The following is a 21,017-nucleotide window of genomic DNA, read 5'->3' on the forward strand; positions in this document are numbered from 1 at the left end:
ACATTGTATATCTAATTAGACAAAAATACAAATGTTATTATGCATGAGCAACGTAATTATCAGGGATTTGTTTGTACATTGACTCTGGGGCACCATTTTGCAAGACATATGACTTGTATCCAGATATTTAACTAATCTTTCCTCTGTTGGCTCAACCGCTAATTTTTAGATATCACTGAATTAGGTGGTATAGATTACTTGCTATGATCTCCCACATACAGGACACTCAAACATGACGGATTCCTACACCCCTGCCTGTACGTAACAGATAATCAGAAGCAGCAGCAAGTAAGACATTATACAGCTGTGCAGAGCAGTGTAGCTATGAGTTCATCACTAGGGTGACTTACTGGAAAGCAGCAGAAGCAGCATGGCTCTGTTTATGTTTGCTAATCACTCTGCCCATCCTGTATTGATAATCCTAAAAAGGCAGCAGGGATATGAGCTAGCAGTTAGACTTCATTTGACCAAGATTGATATTGGCAAATTTTGAGAATCGTTGATCATTGATTGAACTGACATCGATGTAACATAGATGGTAAATTATGTAATTAATTCTGATGCCTAAAGCCAACATGACTATTCATATGCCGTATTGTTATGTATGACTTGCTCACATGTTCCTTTTCTTCTACAGCACAGTGAAGATCACTTGATGTTACATTTGCTTTCTTAGAGAACACAGAAGCAAAACAGGAATTTAAAAGTTCAGTCTTCTCAACATCATTATTGACCACTTTACCCTTTTCATCCTTTAAAAATCCTATAGCATCTTTGGCTTTTCTTTAACTTTTGACTTACTTCCAAAATCCTTTCTTATTTCTTTTGGTTTCTCTTGCAAGCCTCACTTCATTACTGGCTTTAGCTCTTCTAACGCTAGCCCACCTTTCCCAGCAGACAGCATTATATTCTTCTTTAGATATGAACACTTCTTTTCATTTGATATTCATTTCTTTGTTCCTTTTTAGCAGGCTTTTAAGTTCAGTATTCAGCCATTCTGGTCTCCATAAATGCTTTCCATTCTTCCTTCTTTTTGGGATTGTTACTGATTGTGCAGTGAGAATTTAATTTATCAAAATCTCCCATCCTTCCTGGACATTTCTTTCCTTAAGAACATCCTACTTTTCCTTCCTTTTTACGGAGTCCATTAAAAACTGCCTTTCTACAGTCCAATCTTAAAATCTCAGTTTTCGCAGATTTTCCACCTTTTGTAGTTCAAAAGTATAGGATAGAATTACCGCTGTCTCCTAAATTCTCAATCCCCTTTACTTCCTCAACTGTTTCCTAATTTTTGGTAAAAATTAGATCCAAGTAAATAATGGCAGCGGTGGGATTTGAACCCACGCCTCCAGAGAGACTGGAGCCTTAATCCAGCGCCTTAGATCGCTCGGCCACGCTACCTCATGCGGATGGTCAAACTTATTTAAATTAGATATTTGCTAATGATATAAGTGGCAGAAAACATTGTATATCTAATTAGACAAAAATACAAATGTTATTATGCATGAGCAACGTAATTATCAGGGATTTGTTTGTACATTGACTCTGGGGCACCATTTTGCAAGACATATGACTTGTATCCAGATATTTAACTAATCTTTCCTCTGTTGGCTCAACCGCTAATTTTTAGATATCACTGAATTAGGTGGTATAGATTACTTGCTATGATCTCCCACATACAGGACACTCAAACATGACGGATTCCTACACCCCTGCCTGTACGTAACAGATAATCAGAAGCAGCAGCAAGTAAGACATTATACAGCTGTGCAGAGCAGTGTAGCTATGAGTTCATCACTAGGGTGACTTACTGGAAAGCAGCAGAAGCAGCATGGCTCTGTTTATGTTTGCTAATCACTCTGCCCATCCTGTATTGATAATCCTAAAAAGGCAGCAGGGATATGAGCTAGCAGTTAGACTTCATTTGACCAAGATTGATATTGGCAAATTTTGAGAATCGTTGATCATTGATTGAACTGACATCGATGTAACATAGATGGTAAATTATGTAATTAATTCTGATGCCTAAAGCCAACATGACTATTCATATGCCGTATTGTTATGTATGACTTGCTCACATGTTCCTTTTCTTCTACAGCACAGTGAAGATCACTTGATGTTACATTTGCTTTCTTAGAGAACACAGAAGCAAAACAGGAATTTAAAAGTTCAGTCTTCTCAACATCATTATTGACCACTTTACCCTTTTCATCCTTTAAAAATCCTATAGCATCTTTGGCTTTTCTTTAACTTTTGACTTACTTCCAAAATCCTTTCTTATTTCTTTTGGTTTCTCTTGCAAGCCTCACTTCATTACTGGCTTTAGCTCTTCTAACGCTAGCCCACCTTTCCCAGCAGACAGCATTATATTCTTCTTTAGATATGAACACTTCTTTTCATTTGATATTCATTTCTTTGTTCCTTTTTAGCAGGCTTTTAAGTTCAGTATTCAGCCATTCTGGTCTCCATAAATGCTTTCCATTCTTCCTTCTTTTTGGGATTGTTACTGATTGTGCAGTGAGAATTTAATTTATCAAAATCTCCCATCCTTCCTGGACATTTCTTTCCTTAAGAACATCCTACTTTTCCTTCCTTTTTACTGAGTCCATTAAAAACTGCCTTTCTACGGTCCAATCTTAAAATCTCAGTTTTCGCAGGTTTTCCACCTTTTGTAGTTCAAAAGTATAGGATAAAATTACTGCTGCCTCCTAAATTCTCAACCCCCTATACCTCCTCAACTGTTTCCTAATTTTTGGTAAAAATTAGATTCAAATAAATAATGGCAGCGGTGGGATTTGTACCCACGCCTCCAGAGAGACTGGAGCCTTAATCCAGCGCCTTAGACCGCTCGGCCACGCTACCTCATGCGGATGTTAAAACTTATTTAAATCAGAAATTTGCTAATGATATAAGTTGCGGAAAACATTGTTTAACTAATTAGACAAAAATACAAATGTTATTATGCATGAGCAACGCAATTATCAGGGATTTGTTTGTACATTGACTCTGGGGCACCATTTTGCAAAACATATGACTTGTATCCAGATATTTAACTAATCTTTCCTCTGTTGGCTCAACCGCTAATTTTTAGATATCACTGAATTAAGTGGTATAGATTACTTGCTATGATCTCCCACATACAGGACACTCAAACATGAAGGATTCCTACACCGCTGCCTGTACGCAACAGATAATCAGAAGCAGCAGCAAGGAAGACATTATACAGCAGTGCAGAGCAGTGTAGCTATGAGTTCATCACTAGGGTGACTTACTGGAAAGCAGCAGAAGCAGCATGGCTCTGTTTATGTTTGCTAATCACTCTGCTCATCCTGTATTGATAATCCTAAAACGGCAGCAGGGATATGAGCTAGCAGTTAGACTTCATTTGACCAAGATTGATTTTGGCAAATTTTGAGAATCGTTGATCACTGATTGAACTGACATCGATGTAACATAGATGGTAAATTATGTAATTAATTCTGATGCCTAAAGCCAACATGACTATTCATATGCCGTATTCTTATGTATGACTTGCTCACATGTTCCTTTTCTTCTACAGCACAGTGAAGATCACTTGATGTTACATTTGCTTTCTTAGAGAACACAGAAGATAAACAGGAATTTAAAAGTTCAGTCTTCTCAACATCATTATTGACCACTTTACCCTTTTCATCCTTTAAAAATCCTATAGCATCTTTGGCTTTTCTTTAACTTTTGACTTACTTCCAAAATCCTTTCTTATTGCTTTTGGTCTCTCTTGCAAGCCTCAATTCATTACTGGCTTTAGCCAGCTTTCCCTGCAGACAGCATTATATTCTTCTTTAGACATGAACCCTTCTTTCCATTTGATACTCATTTCTTTGTTCCTTTTCAGCAAGCTTTTAAGTTCAGTATTCAGCCTTCCTGGTCTCAATAAATGCTTTCCATTCTTCCTTCTTTTCGGGATTGTTACTGATTGTGCAGTGAGAATTAAATTTAGCAAAATCTCCCATCTTTCCTGGACATCTCTTTCCTTTAGAACATCCTACCTTTCCTTACTTTTTACTGAGTCCATTAAAAACTGTCTTTCTACAGTCCAATCTTAAAATCTCAGTTTTCGCAGGTTTTCCTCCTTTTGTAGTTCAAAATTATAGGATAGCATGATCGCTGCCTCCTAAGTTCTCAACCCCTTTACTTCCTCAACCGTTTCCTTATTTTTGGTAAAAATTTGATCCAAATAAATAATGGCAGCGGTGGGATTTGAACACACGCCTCCTGAGAGACTGGAGCCTAAATTAAGCGCCTTAAAACGCTCGGCCACGCTACCTGTTCCATATGTTTAAAGTTATTTATATCAGAAGTTTGCTTTTGATGTAAGTGGCAGAAAATATTTTATATCCAATATGACAAAAAGACAAATGTTATTATGCAACAGCAACGTAATTATCAGGGAATTGTTTGTACATTGACTTTGGGGCACCATTTTACAAAACATATGACTTGTATCCAGATATTTAACTAATCTTTCCTCTTTTGGCTCATCCGCTAATTTTTAGATATCACTGAATTAGGTGGTATAGATTATTTGCTATGATATCCCACATACGGGACACTCAAACATGAAGGATTCCTACACCCCTGCCTGTACGTAACAGATAATCAGAAGCAGCAGCAAGGAAGACATTATACAGCAGTGCAGAGCAGTGTAGCTATGAATCCATCACTAGGGTGACTTACTGGAAAGCAGCAGAAGCAACATGGCTCTGTTTATGTTTGCTAATCACTCTACTCATCCTGTATTGACAATCCTAAAAGGCAGCAGGGATATGAGCTAGCAGTTAGACTTCTTTTGACGAAGATTGATTTTGGCAAATTTTGAGAATGGTTGATCATTGATTGAACTGACATGGATGTAACATAGATGGTAAATTATGTAATTAATTCTGATGCCTAAAGCCAACATGACTATTCACATGCTGTATTCATACGTATGACTTGCTCACATGTTCCTTTTCTTCTACAGCACAGTGAAGATCACTTGATGTTACATTTACTTTCTTAGAGAACACAGAAGCCAAATAGGAAATTAAAAGTTCAGTCTTCTCAACATCATTATTGACCACTTTACCCTTTTCATCTTTTAAAAATCCTAAAGCATCTTTGGCTTTTCTTTAACTTTTGACTTACTTCCAAAATCCTTTCTTATTGCTTTTGTTCTCTCTTGCAAGCCTCAATTCATTACTGGCTTTAGCTCTTCTAATGCTAGCCCAGCTTTCCCTGCAGACAGCATTATATTCTTCTTTCCATTTGATATTCATTTCTTTGTTCCTTTTTAGCAAGCTTTTAAGTTCAGTATTCAGCCATCCTGGTCTCCATAAATGCTTTCCATTCTTCCTTCTTTTCAGGATTGTTACTGATTGTGCTGTGAGAATTTAATTTAGCAAAATCTCCCATCCTTCCTGGACATTACTTTCCTTTAGAACATCCTACCTTTCCTTCCTTTTTACTGAGTCCATTAAAAACTGCCTTTCTACAGTCCAATCTTAAAATCTCAGTTTTCGCAGGTTTTCCTCCTTTTGTAGTTCAAAAGTATAGTATAGAATTACCGCTGCCTCCTAAAATCTCTATCCCCTTTACTTCCTCAACTGTTTCCTAATTTTTGGTAAAAATTAGATCCACATAAATGATGGCGGCGGTGGGATTTGAACCCAAGCCTCCAGAGAGACTGAAGCTTAAATCCAGCACCTTAGACTGCTCGGCCACGCTACCTCTTACGTATGTTTAATGTGATTTATATCAAAAGTTTGCTTTTGATGTAAGTGGCAGAAAATATTTTATATCCAATAATACAAAAAGACAAATGTTATTATGTATGAGCAACGTAATTATCAGGGATTTGTTTGTACATTGACTCTGGGGCACCATTTTACAAAACATATGAATTGTATCCAGATATTTAACTAATCTTTCCTCTGTTGGCTCATCCGCTAATTTTTAGATATCACTGAATTAGGTGGTATAGATTAATTGCTATGATCTCCCATATACAGGACACTCAAACATGAAGGATTCCTACACCCCTGCCTGTACGTAACAGATAATCAGAAGCAGCAGCAAGGAAGACATTATACAGCAGTGCAGAGCAGTGTAGCAATGAGTTCGTCACTAGGGTGACTTACTGGAAAGCAGCAGAAGCAGCATGGCTCTGTTTATGTTTGCTAATCACTCTGCTCATCCTGTATTGATAATCCTAAAAAGGCAGCAGGGATATGAGCTAGCAGTTAGACTTCATTTGACCAAGATTGATTTTGGCAAATTTTGAGAATCGTTGATCATTGATTGAACTGACATCGATGTAACATAGATGGTAAATTATGTAATTAATTCTGATGCCTAAAGCCAACATGACTATTCATATGCCGTATTCTTATGTATGACTTGCTCACATGTTCCTTTTCTTCTACAGCACAGTGAAGATCACTTGATATTACATTTGCTTTCTTAGAGAACACAGAAGATAAACAGGAATTTAAAAGTTCAGTCTTCTCAACATCATTATTGACCACTTTACCCTTTTCATCCTTTAAAAATCCTATAGCATCTTTGGCTTTTCTTTAACTTTTGACTTACTTCCAAAATCCTTTCTTATTGCTTTTGGTCTCTCTTGCAAGCCTCACTTCATTACTGGCTTTAGCTCTTCTAACGCTAGCCCACCTTTCCCTGCAGACAGCATTATATTCTTCTTTAGATATGAACCCTTCTTTTCATTTGATATTCATTTCTTTGTTCCTTTTTAGCAAGCTTTTAAGTTCAGTATTCAGACATCCTGGTCTCCATAAATGCTTTCCATTCTTCCTTCTTTTTGGGATTGTTACTGATTGTGCAGTGAGAATTTAATTTAGCAAAATCCCCCATCCTTCCTGGACATTTCTTTCCTTTAGAACATCCTATTTTTCCTTCCTTTTTACTGAGTCCATTAAAAACTGCCTTTCTACAGTCCAATCTTAAAATCTCAGTTTTCGCAAGTTTTCCACCTTTTGTAGTTCAAAAGTATAGGATAAAATTACTGCTGCCTCCTAAATTCTCAACCCCCTATACTTCCTCAACTGTTTCCTAATTTTTGGTAAAAATTTGATCCAAATAAATAATGGCAGCGGTGGGATTTGAACCCACACCTCCAGAGAGACTGGAGCCTAAATCCAGCATCTTAGACTGCTCGGCCACGCTACCTTATACAGAATTTAAAGTTATTTATATTAGAAGTTTGCTTTTGATGTAAGTGGCAGAAAATATTTTATATCCAATAAGACAAAAATACAAATGTTATTATGCAATAGCAACGTAATTATCAGGGATTTGTTTGTACATTGACTCTGGTGCACCATTTTACAAAACATATGACTTGTATCCAGATATTTAACTAATCTTTCCTCTGTTGGCTCATCCGCTAATTTTTAGATATCACTGAATTAGGTGGTATAGATTACTTGCTATGATCTGCCATATACAGGACCCTCAAACATGAAGGATTGCTACATCCCTGCCTGTACGTAAAAGATAATCAGAAGCAGCAGCAAGGAAGACATTATACAGCAGTACAGAGCAGTGTAGCTATGAATCCATCACTAGGGTGACTTACTGGAAAGCAGCAGAAGCAGCATGGCTCTGTTTATGTTTGCTAATCACTCTGCTCATCCTGTATTGATAACCCTAAAAAGGCAACAGGGAAATGAGCTAGCAGTTAGACTTCTTTTGACCAAGATTGATTTTGGCAAATTTTGATAATGGTTGATCATTGATTGAACTGACATGGATGTAACATAGATGGTAAATTATGTAATTAATTCTGTTGCCTAAAGCCAACATGACCACTCATATGCAGTATTCATACGCATGATTTGCTCACATGTTACTTTTCTTTTACAGCATAGTGAAGATCACTTGATGTTACATTTGCTTTCTAAGAGTACACAGAAGCAAAACATTAATTTAAAAGTTCAGTCTTCTCAACATCATTATTGACCACTTTACCCTTTTCATCCTTTAAAAATCCTATAGCATCTTTGGCTTTTCTTTAACTTTTGACTTACTTCCAAAATCCTTTCTTATTGCTTTTGGTCTCACTTGCCAGCCTCTCTTCATTACTGGCTTTAGCTCTTCTAACGCTAGCCTAGCTTTCTCTGCAGACAGCATTATATTCCTTCTTTTTGGGATTGTTACTGATTGTGCAGTGAGAATTTAATTTAGCAAAATCTCCCATCCTTCCTGGACATTTCTTTCCTTTAGAACATCCTACCTTTCCTTCGTTTTTACTGAGTCCATTAAAAACGGCCTTTCTACAGTCCAATCTTAAAATCTCAGTTTTCTCAGGTTTTCCACCTTTTGTAGTTCAAAATTGTAGGATAGCATGATTGCTGCCTCCTAAGTTCTCTATCCCCTTTACTTCCTCAACCTTTTCCTAATTTTTGGTAAAAATTAGATCCAAATAAATAATGGCAGCGGTGGGATTTGAACCCACGCTTCTAGAGAGACTGAAGTCTTAATCCAGCAACTTAGACCGCTCGGCCATGCTACCTCATACAGTTGAATAAACTTATTTAAATCAGAAATTTTCTAATGATATAAGTGGCAGAAAACATTGTATATCTAATTAGACAAAAATAAAAAATGTTCTTATGCATGAGCAAAGTAGTCATCAGGGATTTGTTTGAACATTGACTCTGGGGCACCATTTGACAAAACATATGACTTTTATCAATATATTTAACTAATCTTTCCTCTGTGGGCTCATCCGCTAATTTTTAGATATCACTGAATTAGGTGGTATAGATTACTTGCTATGAGCTCCCATATACAGGACACTCAAACATGAAGTATTCCTACACCCCTGCCTGTACGTAACAGATAATCAGAAGCAGCAGCAAGGAAGACATAATACAGCTGTGCAGAGCAGTGTAGCTATGAATCCATCACTAGGGTGACTTACTGGAAAGCAGCAGAAGCATCATGGCTCTGTTTATGTTTGCTAATCACTCTGCTCATCCTGTATTGATAACCCTAAAAAGGCAGCAGGGTTATGAGCTAGCAGTAAGACTTCTTTTGACCAAGATTGATTTTGGCAAATTTTGAGAATGGTTGATCATTGATTGAACTGACATGGATGTAACATAGATGGTAAATTATGTAATTAATTCTGATGCCTAAAGCTAACATGACCACTCATATGCAGTATTCATACTTATGACTTGTTCACATGTTCCTTTTCTTCTACAGCACAGTGAAGATCACTTGATGTTACATTTGCTTTCTTAGAGAACACAGAAGCCAAATAGGAATTTAAAAGTTCAGTCTTCTCAACATCATTATTTCCCACTTTGCTCTTTTCATCCTCTAAAAATCCTATAGCATCTTTGGCTTTTCTTTAACTTTTGACTTACTTCCAAAATCCTTTCTAATTGCTTTTGGTCTCTCTTGCAAGCCTCAATTCATTACTGGCTTTAGCTCTTCTAACGCTAGCCCAGCTTTCCCTGCAGACAGCATTATATTCTTCTTTAGATATGAACCCTTCTTTCCATTTGGTATTCATTTCTTTGTTCCTTTTTAGCAAGCTTTTAAGTTCAGTATTCAGCCATCCTGGCCTCCATAAATGCTTTCAATTCTTCCTTCTTTTTGGGATTGTTACTGACTGTGCAGTGAGAATTTAATTTAGCAAAATCTCCCATCCTTCCTGGACATTTCTTTGCTTTAGAACATCCTACCTTTCCTTTCTTTTTACTGAGTCCATTAAAAACTGCCTTTCTACAGTCCAATCTTAAAATCTCAGTTTTTGCAGGTTTTCCACCTTTTGTAGTTCAAAATTATAGGATAGCATGACCGCTGCCTCCTAAATTCTCATCACTCTTTACTTCCTCAACCGTTTCCTAATTTTTGGTAAAAGTTATATCCAAATAAATAACGGCAGTGTTGCGATTTGAACCCACGCATCCTGAGAGACTGGAGCCTTAATCCAGCGCCTTAGACTGCTCGGCCACGCTACCTCATACGGATGTTCAAGCTTATTTAAATCAGAAATTTGCTTTTGATGTAAATGGCAGAAAATATTTTATATCCAATAAGACAAAAAGACAAATGTTATTATGCAACAGCAATGTAATTATCAGGGATTTGTTTGTACATTGACTCTGGGGCACCATTTTACAAAACATATGACTTGTATCCAGATATTTAACCAATCTTTCCTCTTTTGGCTCATCCGCTAATTTTTAGATATCACTGAATTAGGTGGTATAGATTACTTGCTATGATCTCCCATATACAGGACAATCAAACATGAAGGAGTCCTACACCCCTGCCTGTAGGTAACAGATAATCAGAATCAGCAGCAAGGAAGACATTATACAGCAGTGCAGAGCACTCAATGGAAGTGCATTGAGGTGAAGGGTGCATTGCTGGAAAAAAAAAAAAAACTCTCTAAATCTCTTAGTTTGCGAGTGTGAACAAGCTGCGTGTGTCCGGAGCGTAAGTGCGAACGAAAATAAGTGTGTGACATGCTTTTCAGTGATTTTGTTTTCAGGGAGTTTGGAAGGGAGCAAAACCTACAAAAGACAAAAATATATCTCATACCCTACCATCATTATATATAAATGTAAAGCAAAGTTGCATAATAAATATAGGGTACTTAGTGAACTATTTTTGATCAAAAAAAGTATACAAGCCGTGACACCAGCGGCAAGGTGACCCTAAATTGGGACGGTACCTATACTGTCTATATTAAAAACCTTACTGTATATCAAAGTTGAAGCAATGCATATAAAAGGGTAGACAAATAGGACCGGGTCCCAACTCCAGACCACCTAGGCCCGTGGTAAGCTACATATATACTAATCAGCTCAACAAAGGGGATGCCACACCCTTAAATTGCACAGAATGCAAACAAGACAAAAAAACAAGCAATGTGAACTGAGGTCTAAGATGGTAGACATGCAAGAAATAGGAGCATGTTCACACTAGCAAAAAGAAGCAAAACCTACAAAAGACAAAAATATATCTCATACCCTACCATCATTATATATAAATGTAAAGCAAAGTTGCATAATAAATATAGGGTACTTAGTGAACTATTTTTGATCAAAAAAAGTATACAAGCCGTCCCACCAGCGGCAAGGTGACCCTAAATTGGGACGGTACCTATGCTGCCTATATTAAAAACCTTACTGTATATCAAAGTTGAAGTAATGCATATAAAAGGGTAGACAAATAGGACCGGGTCCCAACTCCAGACCACCTAGGCCCGTAGTAAGCTAAGAATCGACAACATGGAACGGAGTTTGCTGCTCACCGAGCAGACACTCAATGGGTCAATACTGGGGTTGGAGCATAGAGGGGAAGTGCAGGCTGAACAGGCAGAGAGCTGGATAACAGTTAGGAGGGATAGAGGGAAGAAGTATCTGAAGGCTGGTTCAGAACCGTCATTATTGGAGCACGACAGATCCTCTGACCGCCGGGGGAGTGTATGCTCCAGTAATGAGGGGGAGGGGGGAAGTGTAGGGCAGGCAAGACAGGTTCTGGTAGTGGGTGACTCTTTTATTAGGGGGACAGACAGGGCAATCTGTCACAAAGACCGGGATCGCCGAACGGTGTGCTAACTCTCTGCCGCTCGAGTCCAGCACATCGCGGATCGGGTTGACAGGTTACTGGGTGGGGCTGGCGAAGACCCAGCGGTCATGGTCCACATCGGCACCAATGACAAAGTGAGTGGTAGATGGAGGGTCCTTAAAAATGATTTCAGGGACCTAGGTTGGAAGCTTAGGGCAAGGACCTCCAAGGTAGTTTTCTCAGAAATACTACCAATCCCACGAGCCACACAGGAGCGCCAACGGGAAGTTAGGGAGATGAATAAGTGGCTAAAGAGTTGGTGCAAGGAAGAAGGGTTTGGGTTCATGGAGAACTGGGCCTACTTCGCGGTCGGCTACAGGCTCTACCATAGGGACGGGCTGCACCTCAATGGGGAGGGTGCAGCGGTGCTGGGGAAGAATATGGGTAATAGGTTGGAGGAGTTTTTAAACTAGAGACGGGGGGGGAACCAAGGAAATAGGTGGGATGTGAGGCAAGCAAGGGGGAAGGGGAGAAGTGAATATAATGAGGGTGGAGAGGGGGGTGGGGATAGTACAGTTAGATCATTAGAGAAGAATAGGATGCTAAATAACCCCAAAGTTTTATTTTGCATGCTGACCAATGCAAGAAGCCTGACCAATAAGGCGGATGAGCTGCGGGCGCTTATATCGGAGGAGAGGTATGACATCGTAGGTATAACAGAGACTTGGTTAGACGATATCTACGAATGGGCGGTAAATTTATTAGATTATAGTTTATTTAGAAGGGACCGGAAACAGGGGAAAGGCGGAGGAGTCTGCTTATATGTAAAGTCATGTCTAAAACCCAGACTAAGGGAAGATATAGTAGAGGGAGAAGAGGGGGTCGAGTCCATGTGGGTAGAGATAGAGGGGGCAAAAAATAATAATAAAATATTACTGGGGGTCTGCTATAAGCCACCAAATATAACAGAGGAAAATGAGAATCTGCTATTAGGACAAATAGACAAAGTAGCAAAACATAATGAAGTGATTGTAATGGGGGATTTCAACTACTTGGATATTGACTGGGAAACAGAAACCTGTAGATCTCAGAAAGGAAAAAGGTTCTTGACAAATATTAAGGATAATTATCTCTCCCAACTAGTGCAGGAACCAACGAGAGGGAAGGCCGTGTTGGACTTAATATTAACTAATAGGCCTGATAGAATAACTGAGGTACAGATAGGGGGGCACCTAGGTAATAGCGATCATAATATTATCGACTTCAAAATGCCCTTCAGTAGGGTTATCAATAAGGGAACAACAAAAACATTAAACTTTAGGAGGGCGAAGTTTGATCAGCTGATAGAAAACCTTCAACTTATTGACTGGGACAAAGTACTTAATCAATGGAATACGAATAGTAAATGGAAACCTTCAAAAGAATTCTGAATACTCAGCGCGAGAGGTATATACCGTATGGGAATAAAAGGACCAGAAATAAGAGGAAACCAATATGGTTGAACAAGAACGTAAAAGGGGCATTAAATAGCAAAAAAGAGGCATACAAGAGATTAAAACAGGAAAAACAGTAAGGAGGCACTAATGTGTTACAAGGAAAAAACGAGAACCTGTAAAAAACAAATAAAAATAGCGAAGGAGGAAACAGAGAAACGTATTGCTAGGGAAAGTAGATCAAATCCCAAACTGTTCTTTACATATATAAATAGTAAAAGGATTAAATCGGATAATATTGGACCGATAAAAAGTGAGGAAGGCAAAATCATAGAGAAAGATGAGGATAAAGCTAATCTATTAAATAATTTTTTTTTGACAACTTTTACAAAGGAAATAGAACTAACAGGAGAAATGAGAAGTGACAAGCTTAATCCTCCACTAAGTATGACTAATCTAACCCAAGTTGAGGTAAAGAAACGCCTCAGTAACATTAAAATAAACAAATCACCAGGACCTGATGGCATACACCCACGGGTACTAAGGGAACTAAGTAATGTGATAGACAGACTGTTATATCTTATATTTAAGGACTCTGTTGAGACTGGGTCTGTACCACTTGATTGGCGACAGGCGAATGTAGAGCCAATATTCAAAAAGGGAGCGAAAAGTGACGCCGGAAACTATCGGCCGGTGAGTCTGACGTCCGTTGTGGGCAAAATTTTTGAAAGCTTCATTAAAGAGGCAATTACGGAGCATCTTGATGCTAATAATCTTTTAATCCCGAACCAACATGGATTCATGAGGAATCGCTCCTGCCAAACAAACCTGATTGACTTCTACGAGGAGGTTAGCTCTCGAGTAGATCAGGGGGAAACAGTGGATGTCGTGTATCTCGACTTCTCAAAAGCATTCGATAGCGTGCCACATAATAGGTTGGTATACAAAATGAGAATGATGGGGCTGGGGGAAAATGTCTGCAAGTGGGTAGCTAACTGGCTTAAGGATAAAAGGCAGAGGGTGGTTATAAATGGAATATACTCAGATTGGGTAAGCGTCACTAGTGGGGTACCACAGGGGTCAGTACTAGGCCCAATGTTATTTAATATCTTTATTAACGACATAGTCAACGGGATAAGTAGTAAAATATCAATATTTGCAGATGACACAAAGTTATGTAAAACAATTAATACAAAAGAGGACAGTGCAGACCTACAGAGGGATTTGGATAAGCTGGGTAGGTGGAGCATTAAATGACAAATGAGGTTTAACGAGGAGAAATGTAAGGTCATACATATGGGAAGGAAAAATGGAAGTCACCAGTACTCACTGAATGGGAAATCATTGGGGAATTCAGAGATGGAGAAGGACTTGGGCATCTTGATTGATAGCAAACTAAATTAGAGTGCCCAAAGTCAGGCCGCTGCTGTAAGGGCAAACAGGGTAATTGGATGTATCAGAAGAGGTATAGCTGCAAAGGATGATAACATTGTTCTTCCACTGTACAAAGCACTGGTCAGACCACACTTGGAATACTGTGCTCAGTTATGGGCCCCAATATATAAAAAGGATATAAATGAGCTTGAAAAGGTACAAAGGAGGGCAACAAAATTAATAAAGGGAATGGAGGGACTGCAATACCCAGAGAGGTTGGCAAAACTAAGACTATTCAGCCTGGAAAAGAGAAGGTTGAGGGGGGACATAATAAATGTGTACAAATATGTTAGGGGACAGTATAGAGATCTTGCCCGGGATTTGTTCAAAAGGAGGGATATTACGGTAACAAGAGGGCATTCACTAAGACTGGAAGAGAAAAGGTTTCAGCACCAGCATAGGAAGGGGTTCTTTACGGTAAGAGCAGTGAGAATATGGAATTCACTGAGTGATGAGACGGTATTGTCGGATTCAGTACACCAGTTCAAGCGGGGACTGGATGTATTTCTAGATACCAGGCAGATTTCAGCGTTTACTTAAAATTAAAATAAAATAGTAGGTTGATACAGGGATTTATTCTGACTGCTGGTTTCAGAGTCGGGAGGGAATTTTTCCGCAGGTGAAGATTGGCTAAATCATTTGGGGTTTTTGCCCTCCTCTGGATCAACTTTAGCAATTACAGAACTAACAGGTCGAACTTGATGGACGCAAGTCTTTATTCGGGTTTACAAACTATGTTACTATGTTACTATGAGTTCATCACTAGGGTGACTTACTGGAAAGCAGCAGAAGCAGCATGGCTCTGTTTATGCTTGCTAATCACTCTGCTCATCCTGTATTGATCACCTTAAAAAGACAGCAGGGAAATGAGCTAGCAGTTAGACTTCTTTTGACCAAGGTTGATTTTGGCAAATTTTGAGAATGGTTGATCATTGATTGAACTTACATGGATGTAACATAGATGGTAAATTATGTAATTAATTCTGATGCCTAAAGCCAACATGACCACTCATATGCAATATTCATACATATGAATTGCTCACATCTTCCTTTTCTTCTACAGCACAGTGAAGATCACTTGATGTAACATTTGCTTTCTTAGAGAACACTGAAGCAAAACAGGAATTTAAAAGTTCAGTCTTCTCAACATCATTATTGACCACTTTACCCTCTTCATCCTTTAAAAATCCTATAGCATCTTTGGCTTTTCTTTAACTTTTGACTTACTTCCAAATTCCTTTCTTATTGCTTTTGGTCTCTCTTGCAAGCCTCAATTCATTACAGGCTTTAGCTCTTCTAACGCTAGCCCAGCTTTCCCTGCAGACAGCATTATATTCTTCTTCAGATATGAACCCTTCTTTCCATTTGATATTCATTTCTTTGTTCCTTTTTTTGCAAGCTTTTAAGATCACTATTCAGCGATCCTGGTCTCCATAAATGCTTTCCATTCTTCCTTCTTTTTGGGATTGTTACTGATTGTGCAGTGAGAATTTAATTTAGCAAAATCTCCAATCCTTCCTGGACATTTCTTTCCTTTAGAACATCCTACCTTTCCTTCCTTTTTACTGAGTCCATTAAAATCTGCCTTTCTACAGTCCAATCTTAAAATCTCAGTTTTCGCAGGTTTTCCACCTTTTGTAGTTCAAAAGTATAGGATAGTATTACTGCTGCCTCCTAAATTCTCAATCCCCTTTACTTCCTCAACTATTTCCTAATTTTTGGTAAAAATAAAATCCAAATAAATAATGGCAGTGGTGGGATTTGAACCCACGTCTCCAGAGAGACTGGAGCCTTAATCCAGCACCTTAGACTGCTCGGCTACGCTACCTCATAAGCATTTTCAAACTTATTTAAATCAGAAATTTGCTAATGATATAAGTTGCAGAAAACATTGTATATCTAATTAGACAAAAATACAAATGTTATTATGCATGAGCAACGTAGTTATCAGGGATGTGTTTGTACATTGACTCTGGGGCACCATTTTACAAAACATATGACTTGTATCCAGAAATTTAACTAATCTTTCCTCTGTTGGCTCATCCGTTAATTTTTAGATATCACTGAATTAGGTGGTATAGATTACTTGCTATGATCTCCCATATACAGGACACTCAAACATGAAGGATTGCTACCTCCCTGCCTGTACGTAACAGATAATCAGAACCAGCAGCAGCAAGGAAGACATAATACAGCAGTGCAGAGCAGTGTAGCTATGAATCCATCACTAGGGTGACATACTGGAAAGCAGCAGAAGCAGCATGGCTCTGTTTATGTTTGCTAATCACTCTACTCATCCTGTATTGATAATCCTAAAAAGGCAGCAGGGATATGAGCTAGCAGTTAGACTTCTTTTGACCAAGATTGATTTTGGCACATTTTGAGAATGGTTGATCATTGATTGAACTGACATGGATGTAACATAGATGGTAAATTATATAATTAATTCTGATGCCTAAAGCCAACATGACTATTCACATGCCGTATTCATACGTATGACTTGCTCACATGTTCCTTTTCTTCTACAGCACAGTGAAGATCACTTGATGTTGCATTTACTTTCTTAGAGAACACAGAAGCCAAATAGGAATTTAAAAGTTCAGTCTTCTCAACATCATTATTGACCACTTTACCCTTTTCATCTTTTAAAAATCCTATAGCATCTTTGGCTTTTCTTTAACTTTTGACTTACTTCCAAAATCCTTTCTTATTGCTTTTGGTCTCTCTTGCAAGCCTCAATTCATTACTGGCTTTAGCTCTTCTAACGCTAGCCCAGCTTTCCCTGCAGACAGCATTATATTCTTCTTTCCATTTGATATTCATTTCTTTGTTCCTTTTTAGCAAGCTTTTCAGTTCAATATTCAGCCATCCTGGTCTCAATATATGCTTTCAATTCTTCCTTCTTTTCGGGATTGTTACTGATTGTGCTGTGAGAATTTAATTTAGCAAAATCTCCCATCCTTCCTGGACATTACTTTCCTTTAGAACATCCTACCTTTCCTTCCTTTTTCCTGAGTCCATTAAAAACTGCCTTTCTACAGTCCAATCTTAAAATCTCAGTTTTCGCAGGTTTTCCTCCTTTTGTAGTTCAAAAGTATAGGATAGAAAAACCGCTGCCTCCTAAAATCTCTATCCCCTTTACTTCCTCAACTGTTTCCTAATTTTTAGTAAAAATTAGATCCAAATAAATGATGGCGGTGGTGGGATTTGAACCCATGCCTCCAGAGAGACTGAAGCCTAAATCCAGCACCTTAGACTGCTCGGCCACGCTGCCTCTTACATATGTTTAATGTTATTTATATCAAAAGTTTGCTTTTGATGTAAGTGGCAGAAAATATTTTATATCCAATAATACAAAAAGACAAATGTTATTACGCAACAGCAACGTAATTATTAGGGAATTGTTTGTACATTGACTCTGGGGCACCATTTTACAAAACATATGACTTGTATCCAGATATTTAACTAATCTTTCCTCTGTTGGCTCATCCGCTAATTTTTAGATATCACTAAATTAGGTGGTATAGATTACTTGCTATGATCTCCCACATACAGGACACTCAAACATGAAGGATTGCTACCTGCCTGCCTGTACGTAACAGATAATCAGAAGCAGCAGCAAGGAAGACATTATACAGCAGTGCAGAGCAGTGTAGCTATGAGTTCATCACTAGGGTGACTTACTGGAAAGCAGCAGAAGCAGCATGGCTCTGTTTATGTTTGCTAATCACTCTGCTCATCCTGTATTGATAATCCTAAAAAGGCAGCAGGGATATGAGCTAGCAGTTAGACTTCATTTGACCAAGATTGATTTTGGCAAATTTTGAGAATCGTTGATCACTGATTGAACTGACATCGATGTAACATAGATGGTAAATTATGTAATTAATTCTGATGCCTAAAGCCAACATGACTATTCATATGCCGTATTCATACGTATGACTTGCTCACATATTCCTTTTCTTCTACAGCACAGTGAAGATCACTTGATGTTACATTTGCTTTCTTAGAGAACACAGAAGCAAAACAGGAATTTAAAAGTTCAGTCTTCTCAACATCATTATTGACCACTTTACCTTTTTCATCCTTTAAAAATCCTATAGCATCTTTGGCTTTTCTTTAACTTTTGACTTACTTCCAAAATCCTTTCTTATTGCTTTTGGTCTCTCTTGCAAGCCTTACTTCATTAATGGCTTTAGCTCTTCTAACGCTAGCCCACCTTTCCCTGCAGACAGCATTATATTCTTCTTTAGATATGAACCCTTCTTTTCATTTGATATTCATTTCTTTGTTCCTTTTTAGCAAGCTTTTAAGTTCAGTATTCAGCCATCTTGGTCTCCATAAATGCTTTCCATTCTTCCTTCTTTTCGGGATTGTTACTGATTGTGCAGAGAGAATTTAATTTAGCAAAATCTCCCATCCTTCCTGGACATTTCTTTCCTTTATAACATTCTACCTTTCCTTCCTTTTTACTGAGTCCATTAAAAACTGCCTTTCTACAGTCCAATCTTAAAATCTCAGTTTTCGCAGGTTTTCCACCTTTTGTAGTTCAAAAGCATGGGATAGAATTACCGCTGTCTCCTAAATTCTCAATCCCCTTTACTTCCTCAACTGTTTCCTAATTTTTGGTAAAAATTAGATCCAAATAAATAAAGGCAGCAGTGGTATTTGAACCCACGCCTCCAGAGAGACTGGAGCCTTAATCCAGCGCCTTAGACCGCTCGGCCACGCTACTTCATACGGATGTTCAAACTTATTTAAATTAGATATTTGCTAATGATATAAGTGGCAGAAAACATTGTATATCTAATTAGACAAAAATACAAATGTTATTATCCATGAGCAATGTAATTATCAGGGATTTGTTTGTACATTGACTCTGGGGCACCATTTTGCAAAACATATGACTTGTATCCAGATATTTAACTAATCTTTCCTCTGTTGGCTCAACCGCTAATTTTTAGATATCACTGAATTAGGTGGTATAGATTACTTGCTATGATCTCCCACATACAGGACACTCAAAAATGAAGGATTCCTACACCCCTACCTGTACGTAACAGATAATCAGAAGCAGCAGCAAGTAAGACATTATACAGCAGTGCAGAGCAGTGTAGCAATGAGTTCGTCACTACGGTGACTTACTGGAAAGCAGCAGAAGCAGCATGGCTCTGTTTATGTTTGCTAATCACTCTGCTCATCCTGTATTGATAATCCTAAAAAGGCAGCAGGGATATGAGCTAGCAGTTAGACTTCATTTGACCAAGATTGATTTTGGCAAATTTTGAGAATCGTTGATCATTGATTGAACTGACATCGATGTAACATAGATGGTAAATTATGTAATTAATTCTGATGCCTAAAGCCAACATGACTATTCATATGCAGTATTCTTATGTATGACTTGCTCACATGTTCCTTTTCTTCTACAGCACAGTGAAGATCACTTGATGTTACATTTGCTTTCTTAGAGTAGAGAACACAGAAGCAAAACAGGAATTTAAAAGTTCATTCTTCTCAACATCATTATTGACCACTTTAACCTTTTCATCCTTTAAAAATCCTATAGCATATTTGGCTTTTCTTTAACTTTTGACTTACTTCCAAAATCCTTTCTTATTGCTTTTGGTCTCTCTTGCAAGCCTCACTTCATTACTGGCTTTAGCTCTTCTAACGCTAGCCCACCTTTCCCTGCAGACAGCATTATATTCTTCTTTAGATATGAACCCTTCTTTTCATTTGATATTCATTTCTTTGTTCCTTTTTAGCAAGCTTTTAAGTTCAGCATTCAGACATCCTGGTCTCCATAAATGATTTCCATTCTTCCTTCTTTTTGGGATTGTTACTGATTGTGCAGTGAGAATTTAATTTAGCAACATCCCCCATCCTTCCTGGACATTTCTTTCCTTTAGAACATCCTATTTTTCCTTCCTTTTTACTGAGTCCATTAAAAACTGCCTTTCTACAGTCCAATCTTAAAATCTCAGTTTTCGCAGGTTTTCCACCTTTTGTAGTTCAAAAGTATAGGATAAAATTACTGCTGCCTCCTAAATTCTCAACCCCCTATACTTCCTCAACTGTTTCCTAATTTTTGGTAAAAATTAGATCCAAATAAATAATGGCAGCAGTGGGATTTGAACCCACACCTCCAGAGAGACTGGAGCCTTAATCCAGCGCCTTAGACCACTCGGCCAAGCTACCTCATACGGATGTTCAAACTTATTTAAATCAGAAATTTGCTAATGATATAAGTTGCGGAAAACATTGTATAACTTATTAGACAAAAATACAAATGTTATTATGCATGAGCAACGCAATTATCAGGGATTTGTTTGTACATTGACTCTGGGGCACCATTTTGCAAAACATATGACTTGTATCCAGATATTTAACTAATCTTTCCTCTGTTGGCTCAACCGCTAATTTTTAGATATCACTGAATTAGGTGGTATAGATTACTTGCTATGATCTCCCACATACAGGACACTCAAACATGCAGGATTCCTACACCGCTGCCTGTACGTAACAGATAATCAGAAGCAGCAGCAAGGAAGACATTATACAGCAGTGCAGAGC

At 38.1% G+C, this 21,017-nt stretch overlaps 4 non-coding genes across 4 annotated transcripts; all 4 read right to left on the reverse strand.

Moving 5' to 3' along the window:
• Positions 1 to 1,319: 1,319 nt before the first annotated feature.
• TRNAL-AAG (transfer RNA leucine (anticodon AAG)) lies at positions 1,320 to 1,401 on the reverse strand. The gene has a single exon. It is a non-coding gene; the product is annotated as a tRNA-Leu (tRNA).
• A 1,379-nt stretch (positions 1,402 to 2,780) lies between these two features.
• Positions 2,781 to 2,862, reverse strand: TRNAL-AAG (transfer RNA leucine (anticodon AAG)). The gene has a single exon. It is a non-coding gene; the product is annotated as a tRNA-Leu (tRNA).
• Positions 2,863 to 7,127: 4,265 nt separating this feature from the next.
• TRNAL-UAG (transfer RNA leucine (anticodon UAG)) lies at positions 7,128 to 7,209 on the reverse strand. Its single transcript has one exon. It is a non-coding gene; the product is annotated as a tRNA-Leu (tRNA).
• Positions 7,210 to 20,560: 13,351 nt separating this feature from the next.
• On the reverse strand, positions 20,561 to 20,642 carry TRNAL-AAG (transfer RNA leucine (anticodon AAG)). Its single transcript has one exon. It is a non-coding gene; the product is annotated as a tRNA-Leu (tRNA).
• Between the last annotated feature and the right edge of the window lie 375 nt (positions 20,643 to 21,017).

This window comes from Phyllobates terribilis, unplaced genomic scaffold, assembly GCF_046119375.1.
Source record: "Phyllobates terribilis strain yellow unplaced genomic scaffold, ASM4611937v1 Scaffold_11__3_contigs__length_659146591, whole genome shotgun sequence".
Taxonomy (NCBI): domain Eukaryota; kingdom Metazoa; phylum Chordata; class Amphibia; order Anura; family Dendrobatidae; genus Phyllobates; species Phyllobates terribilis.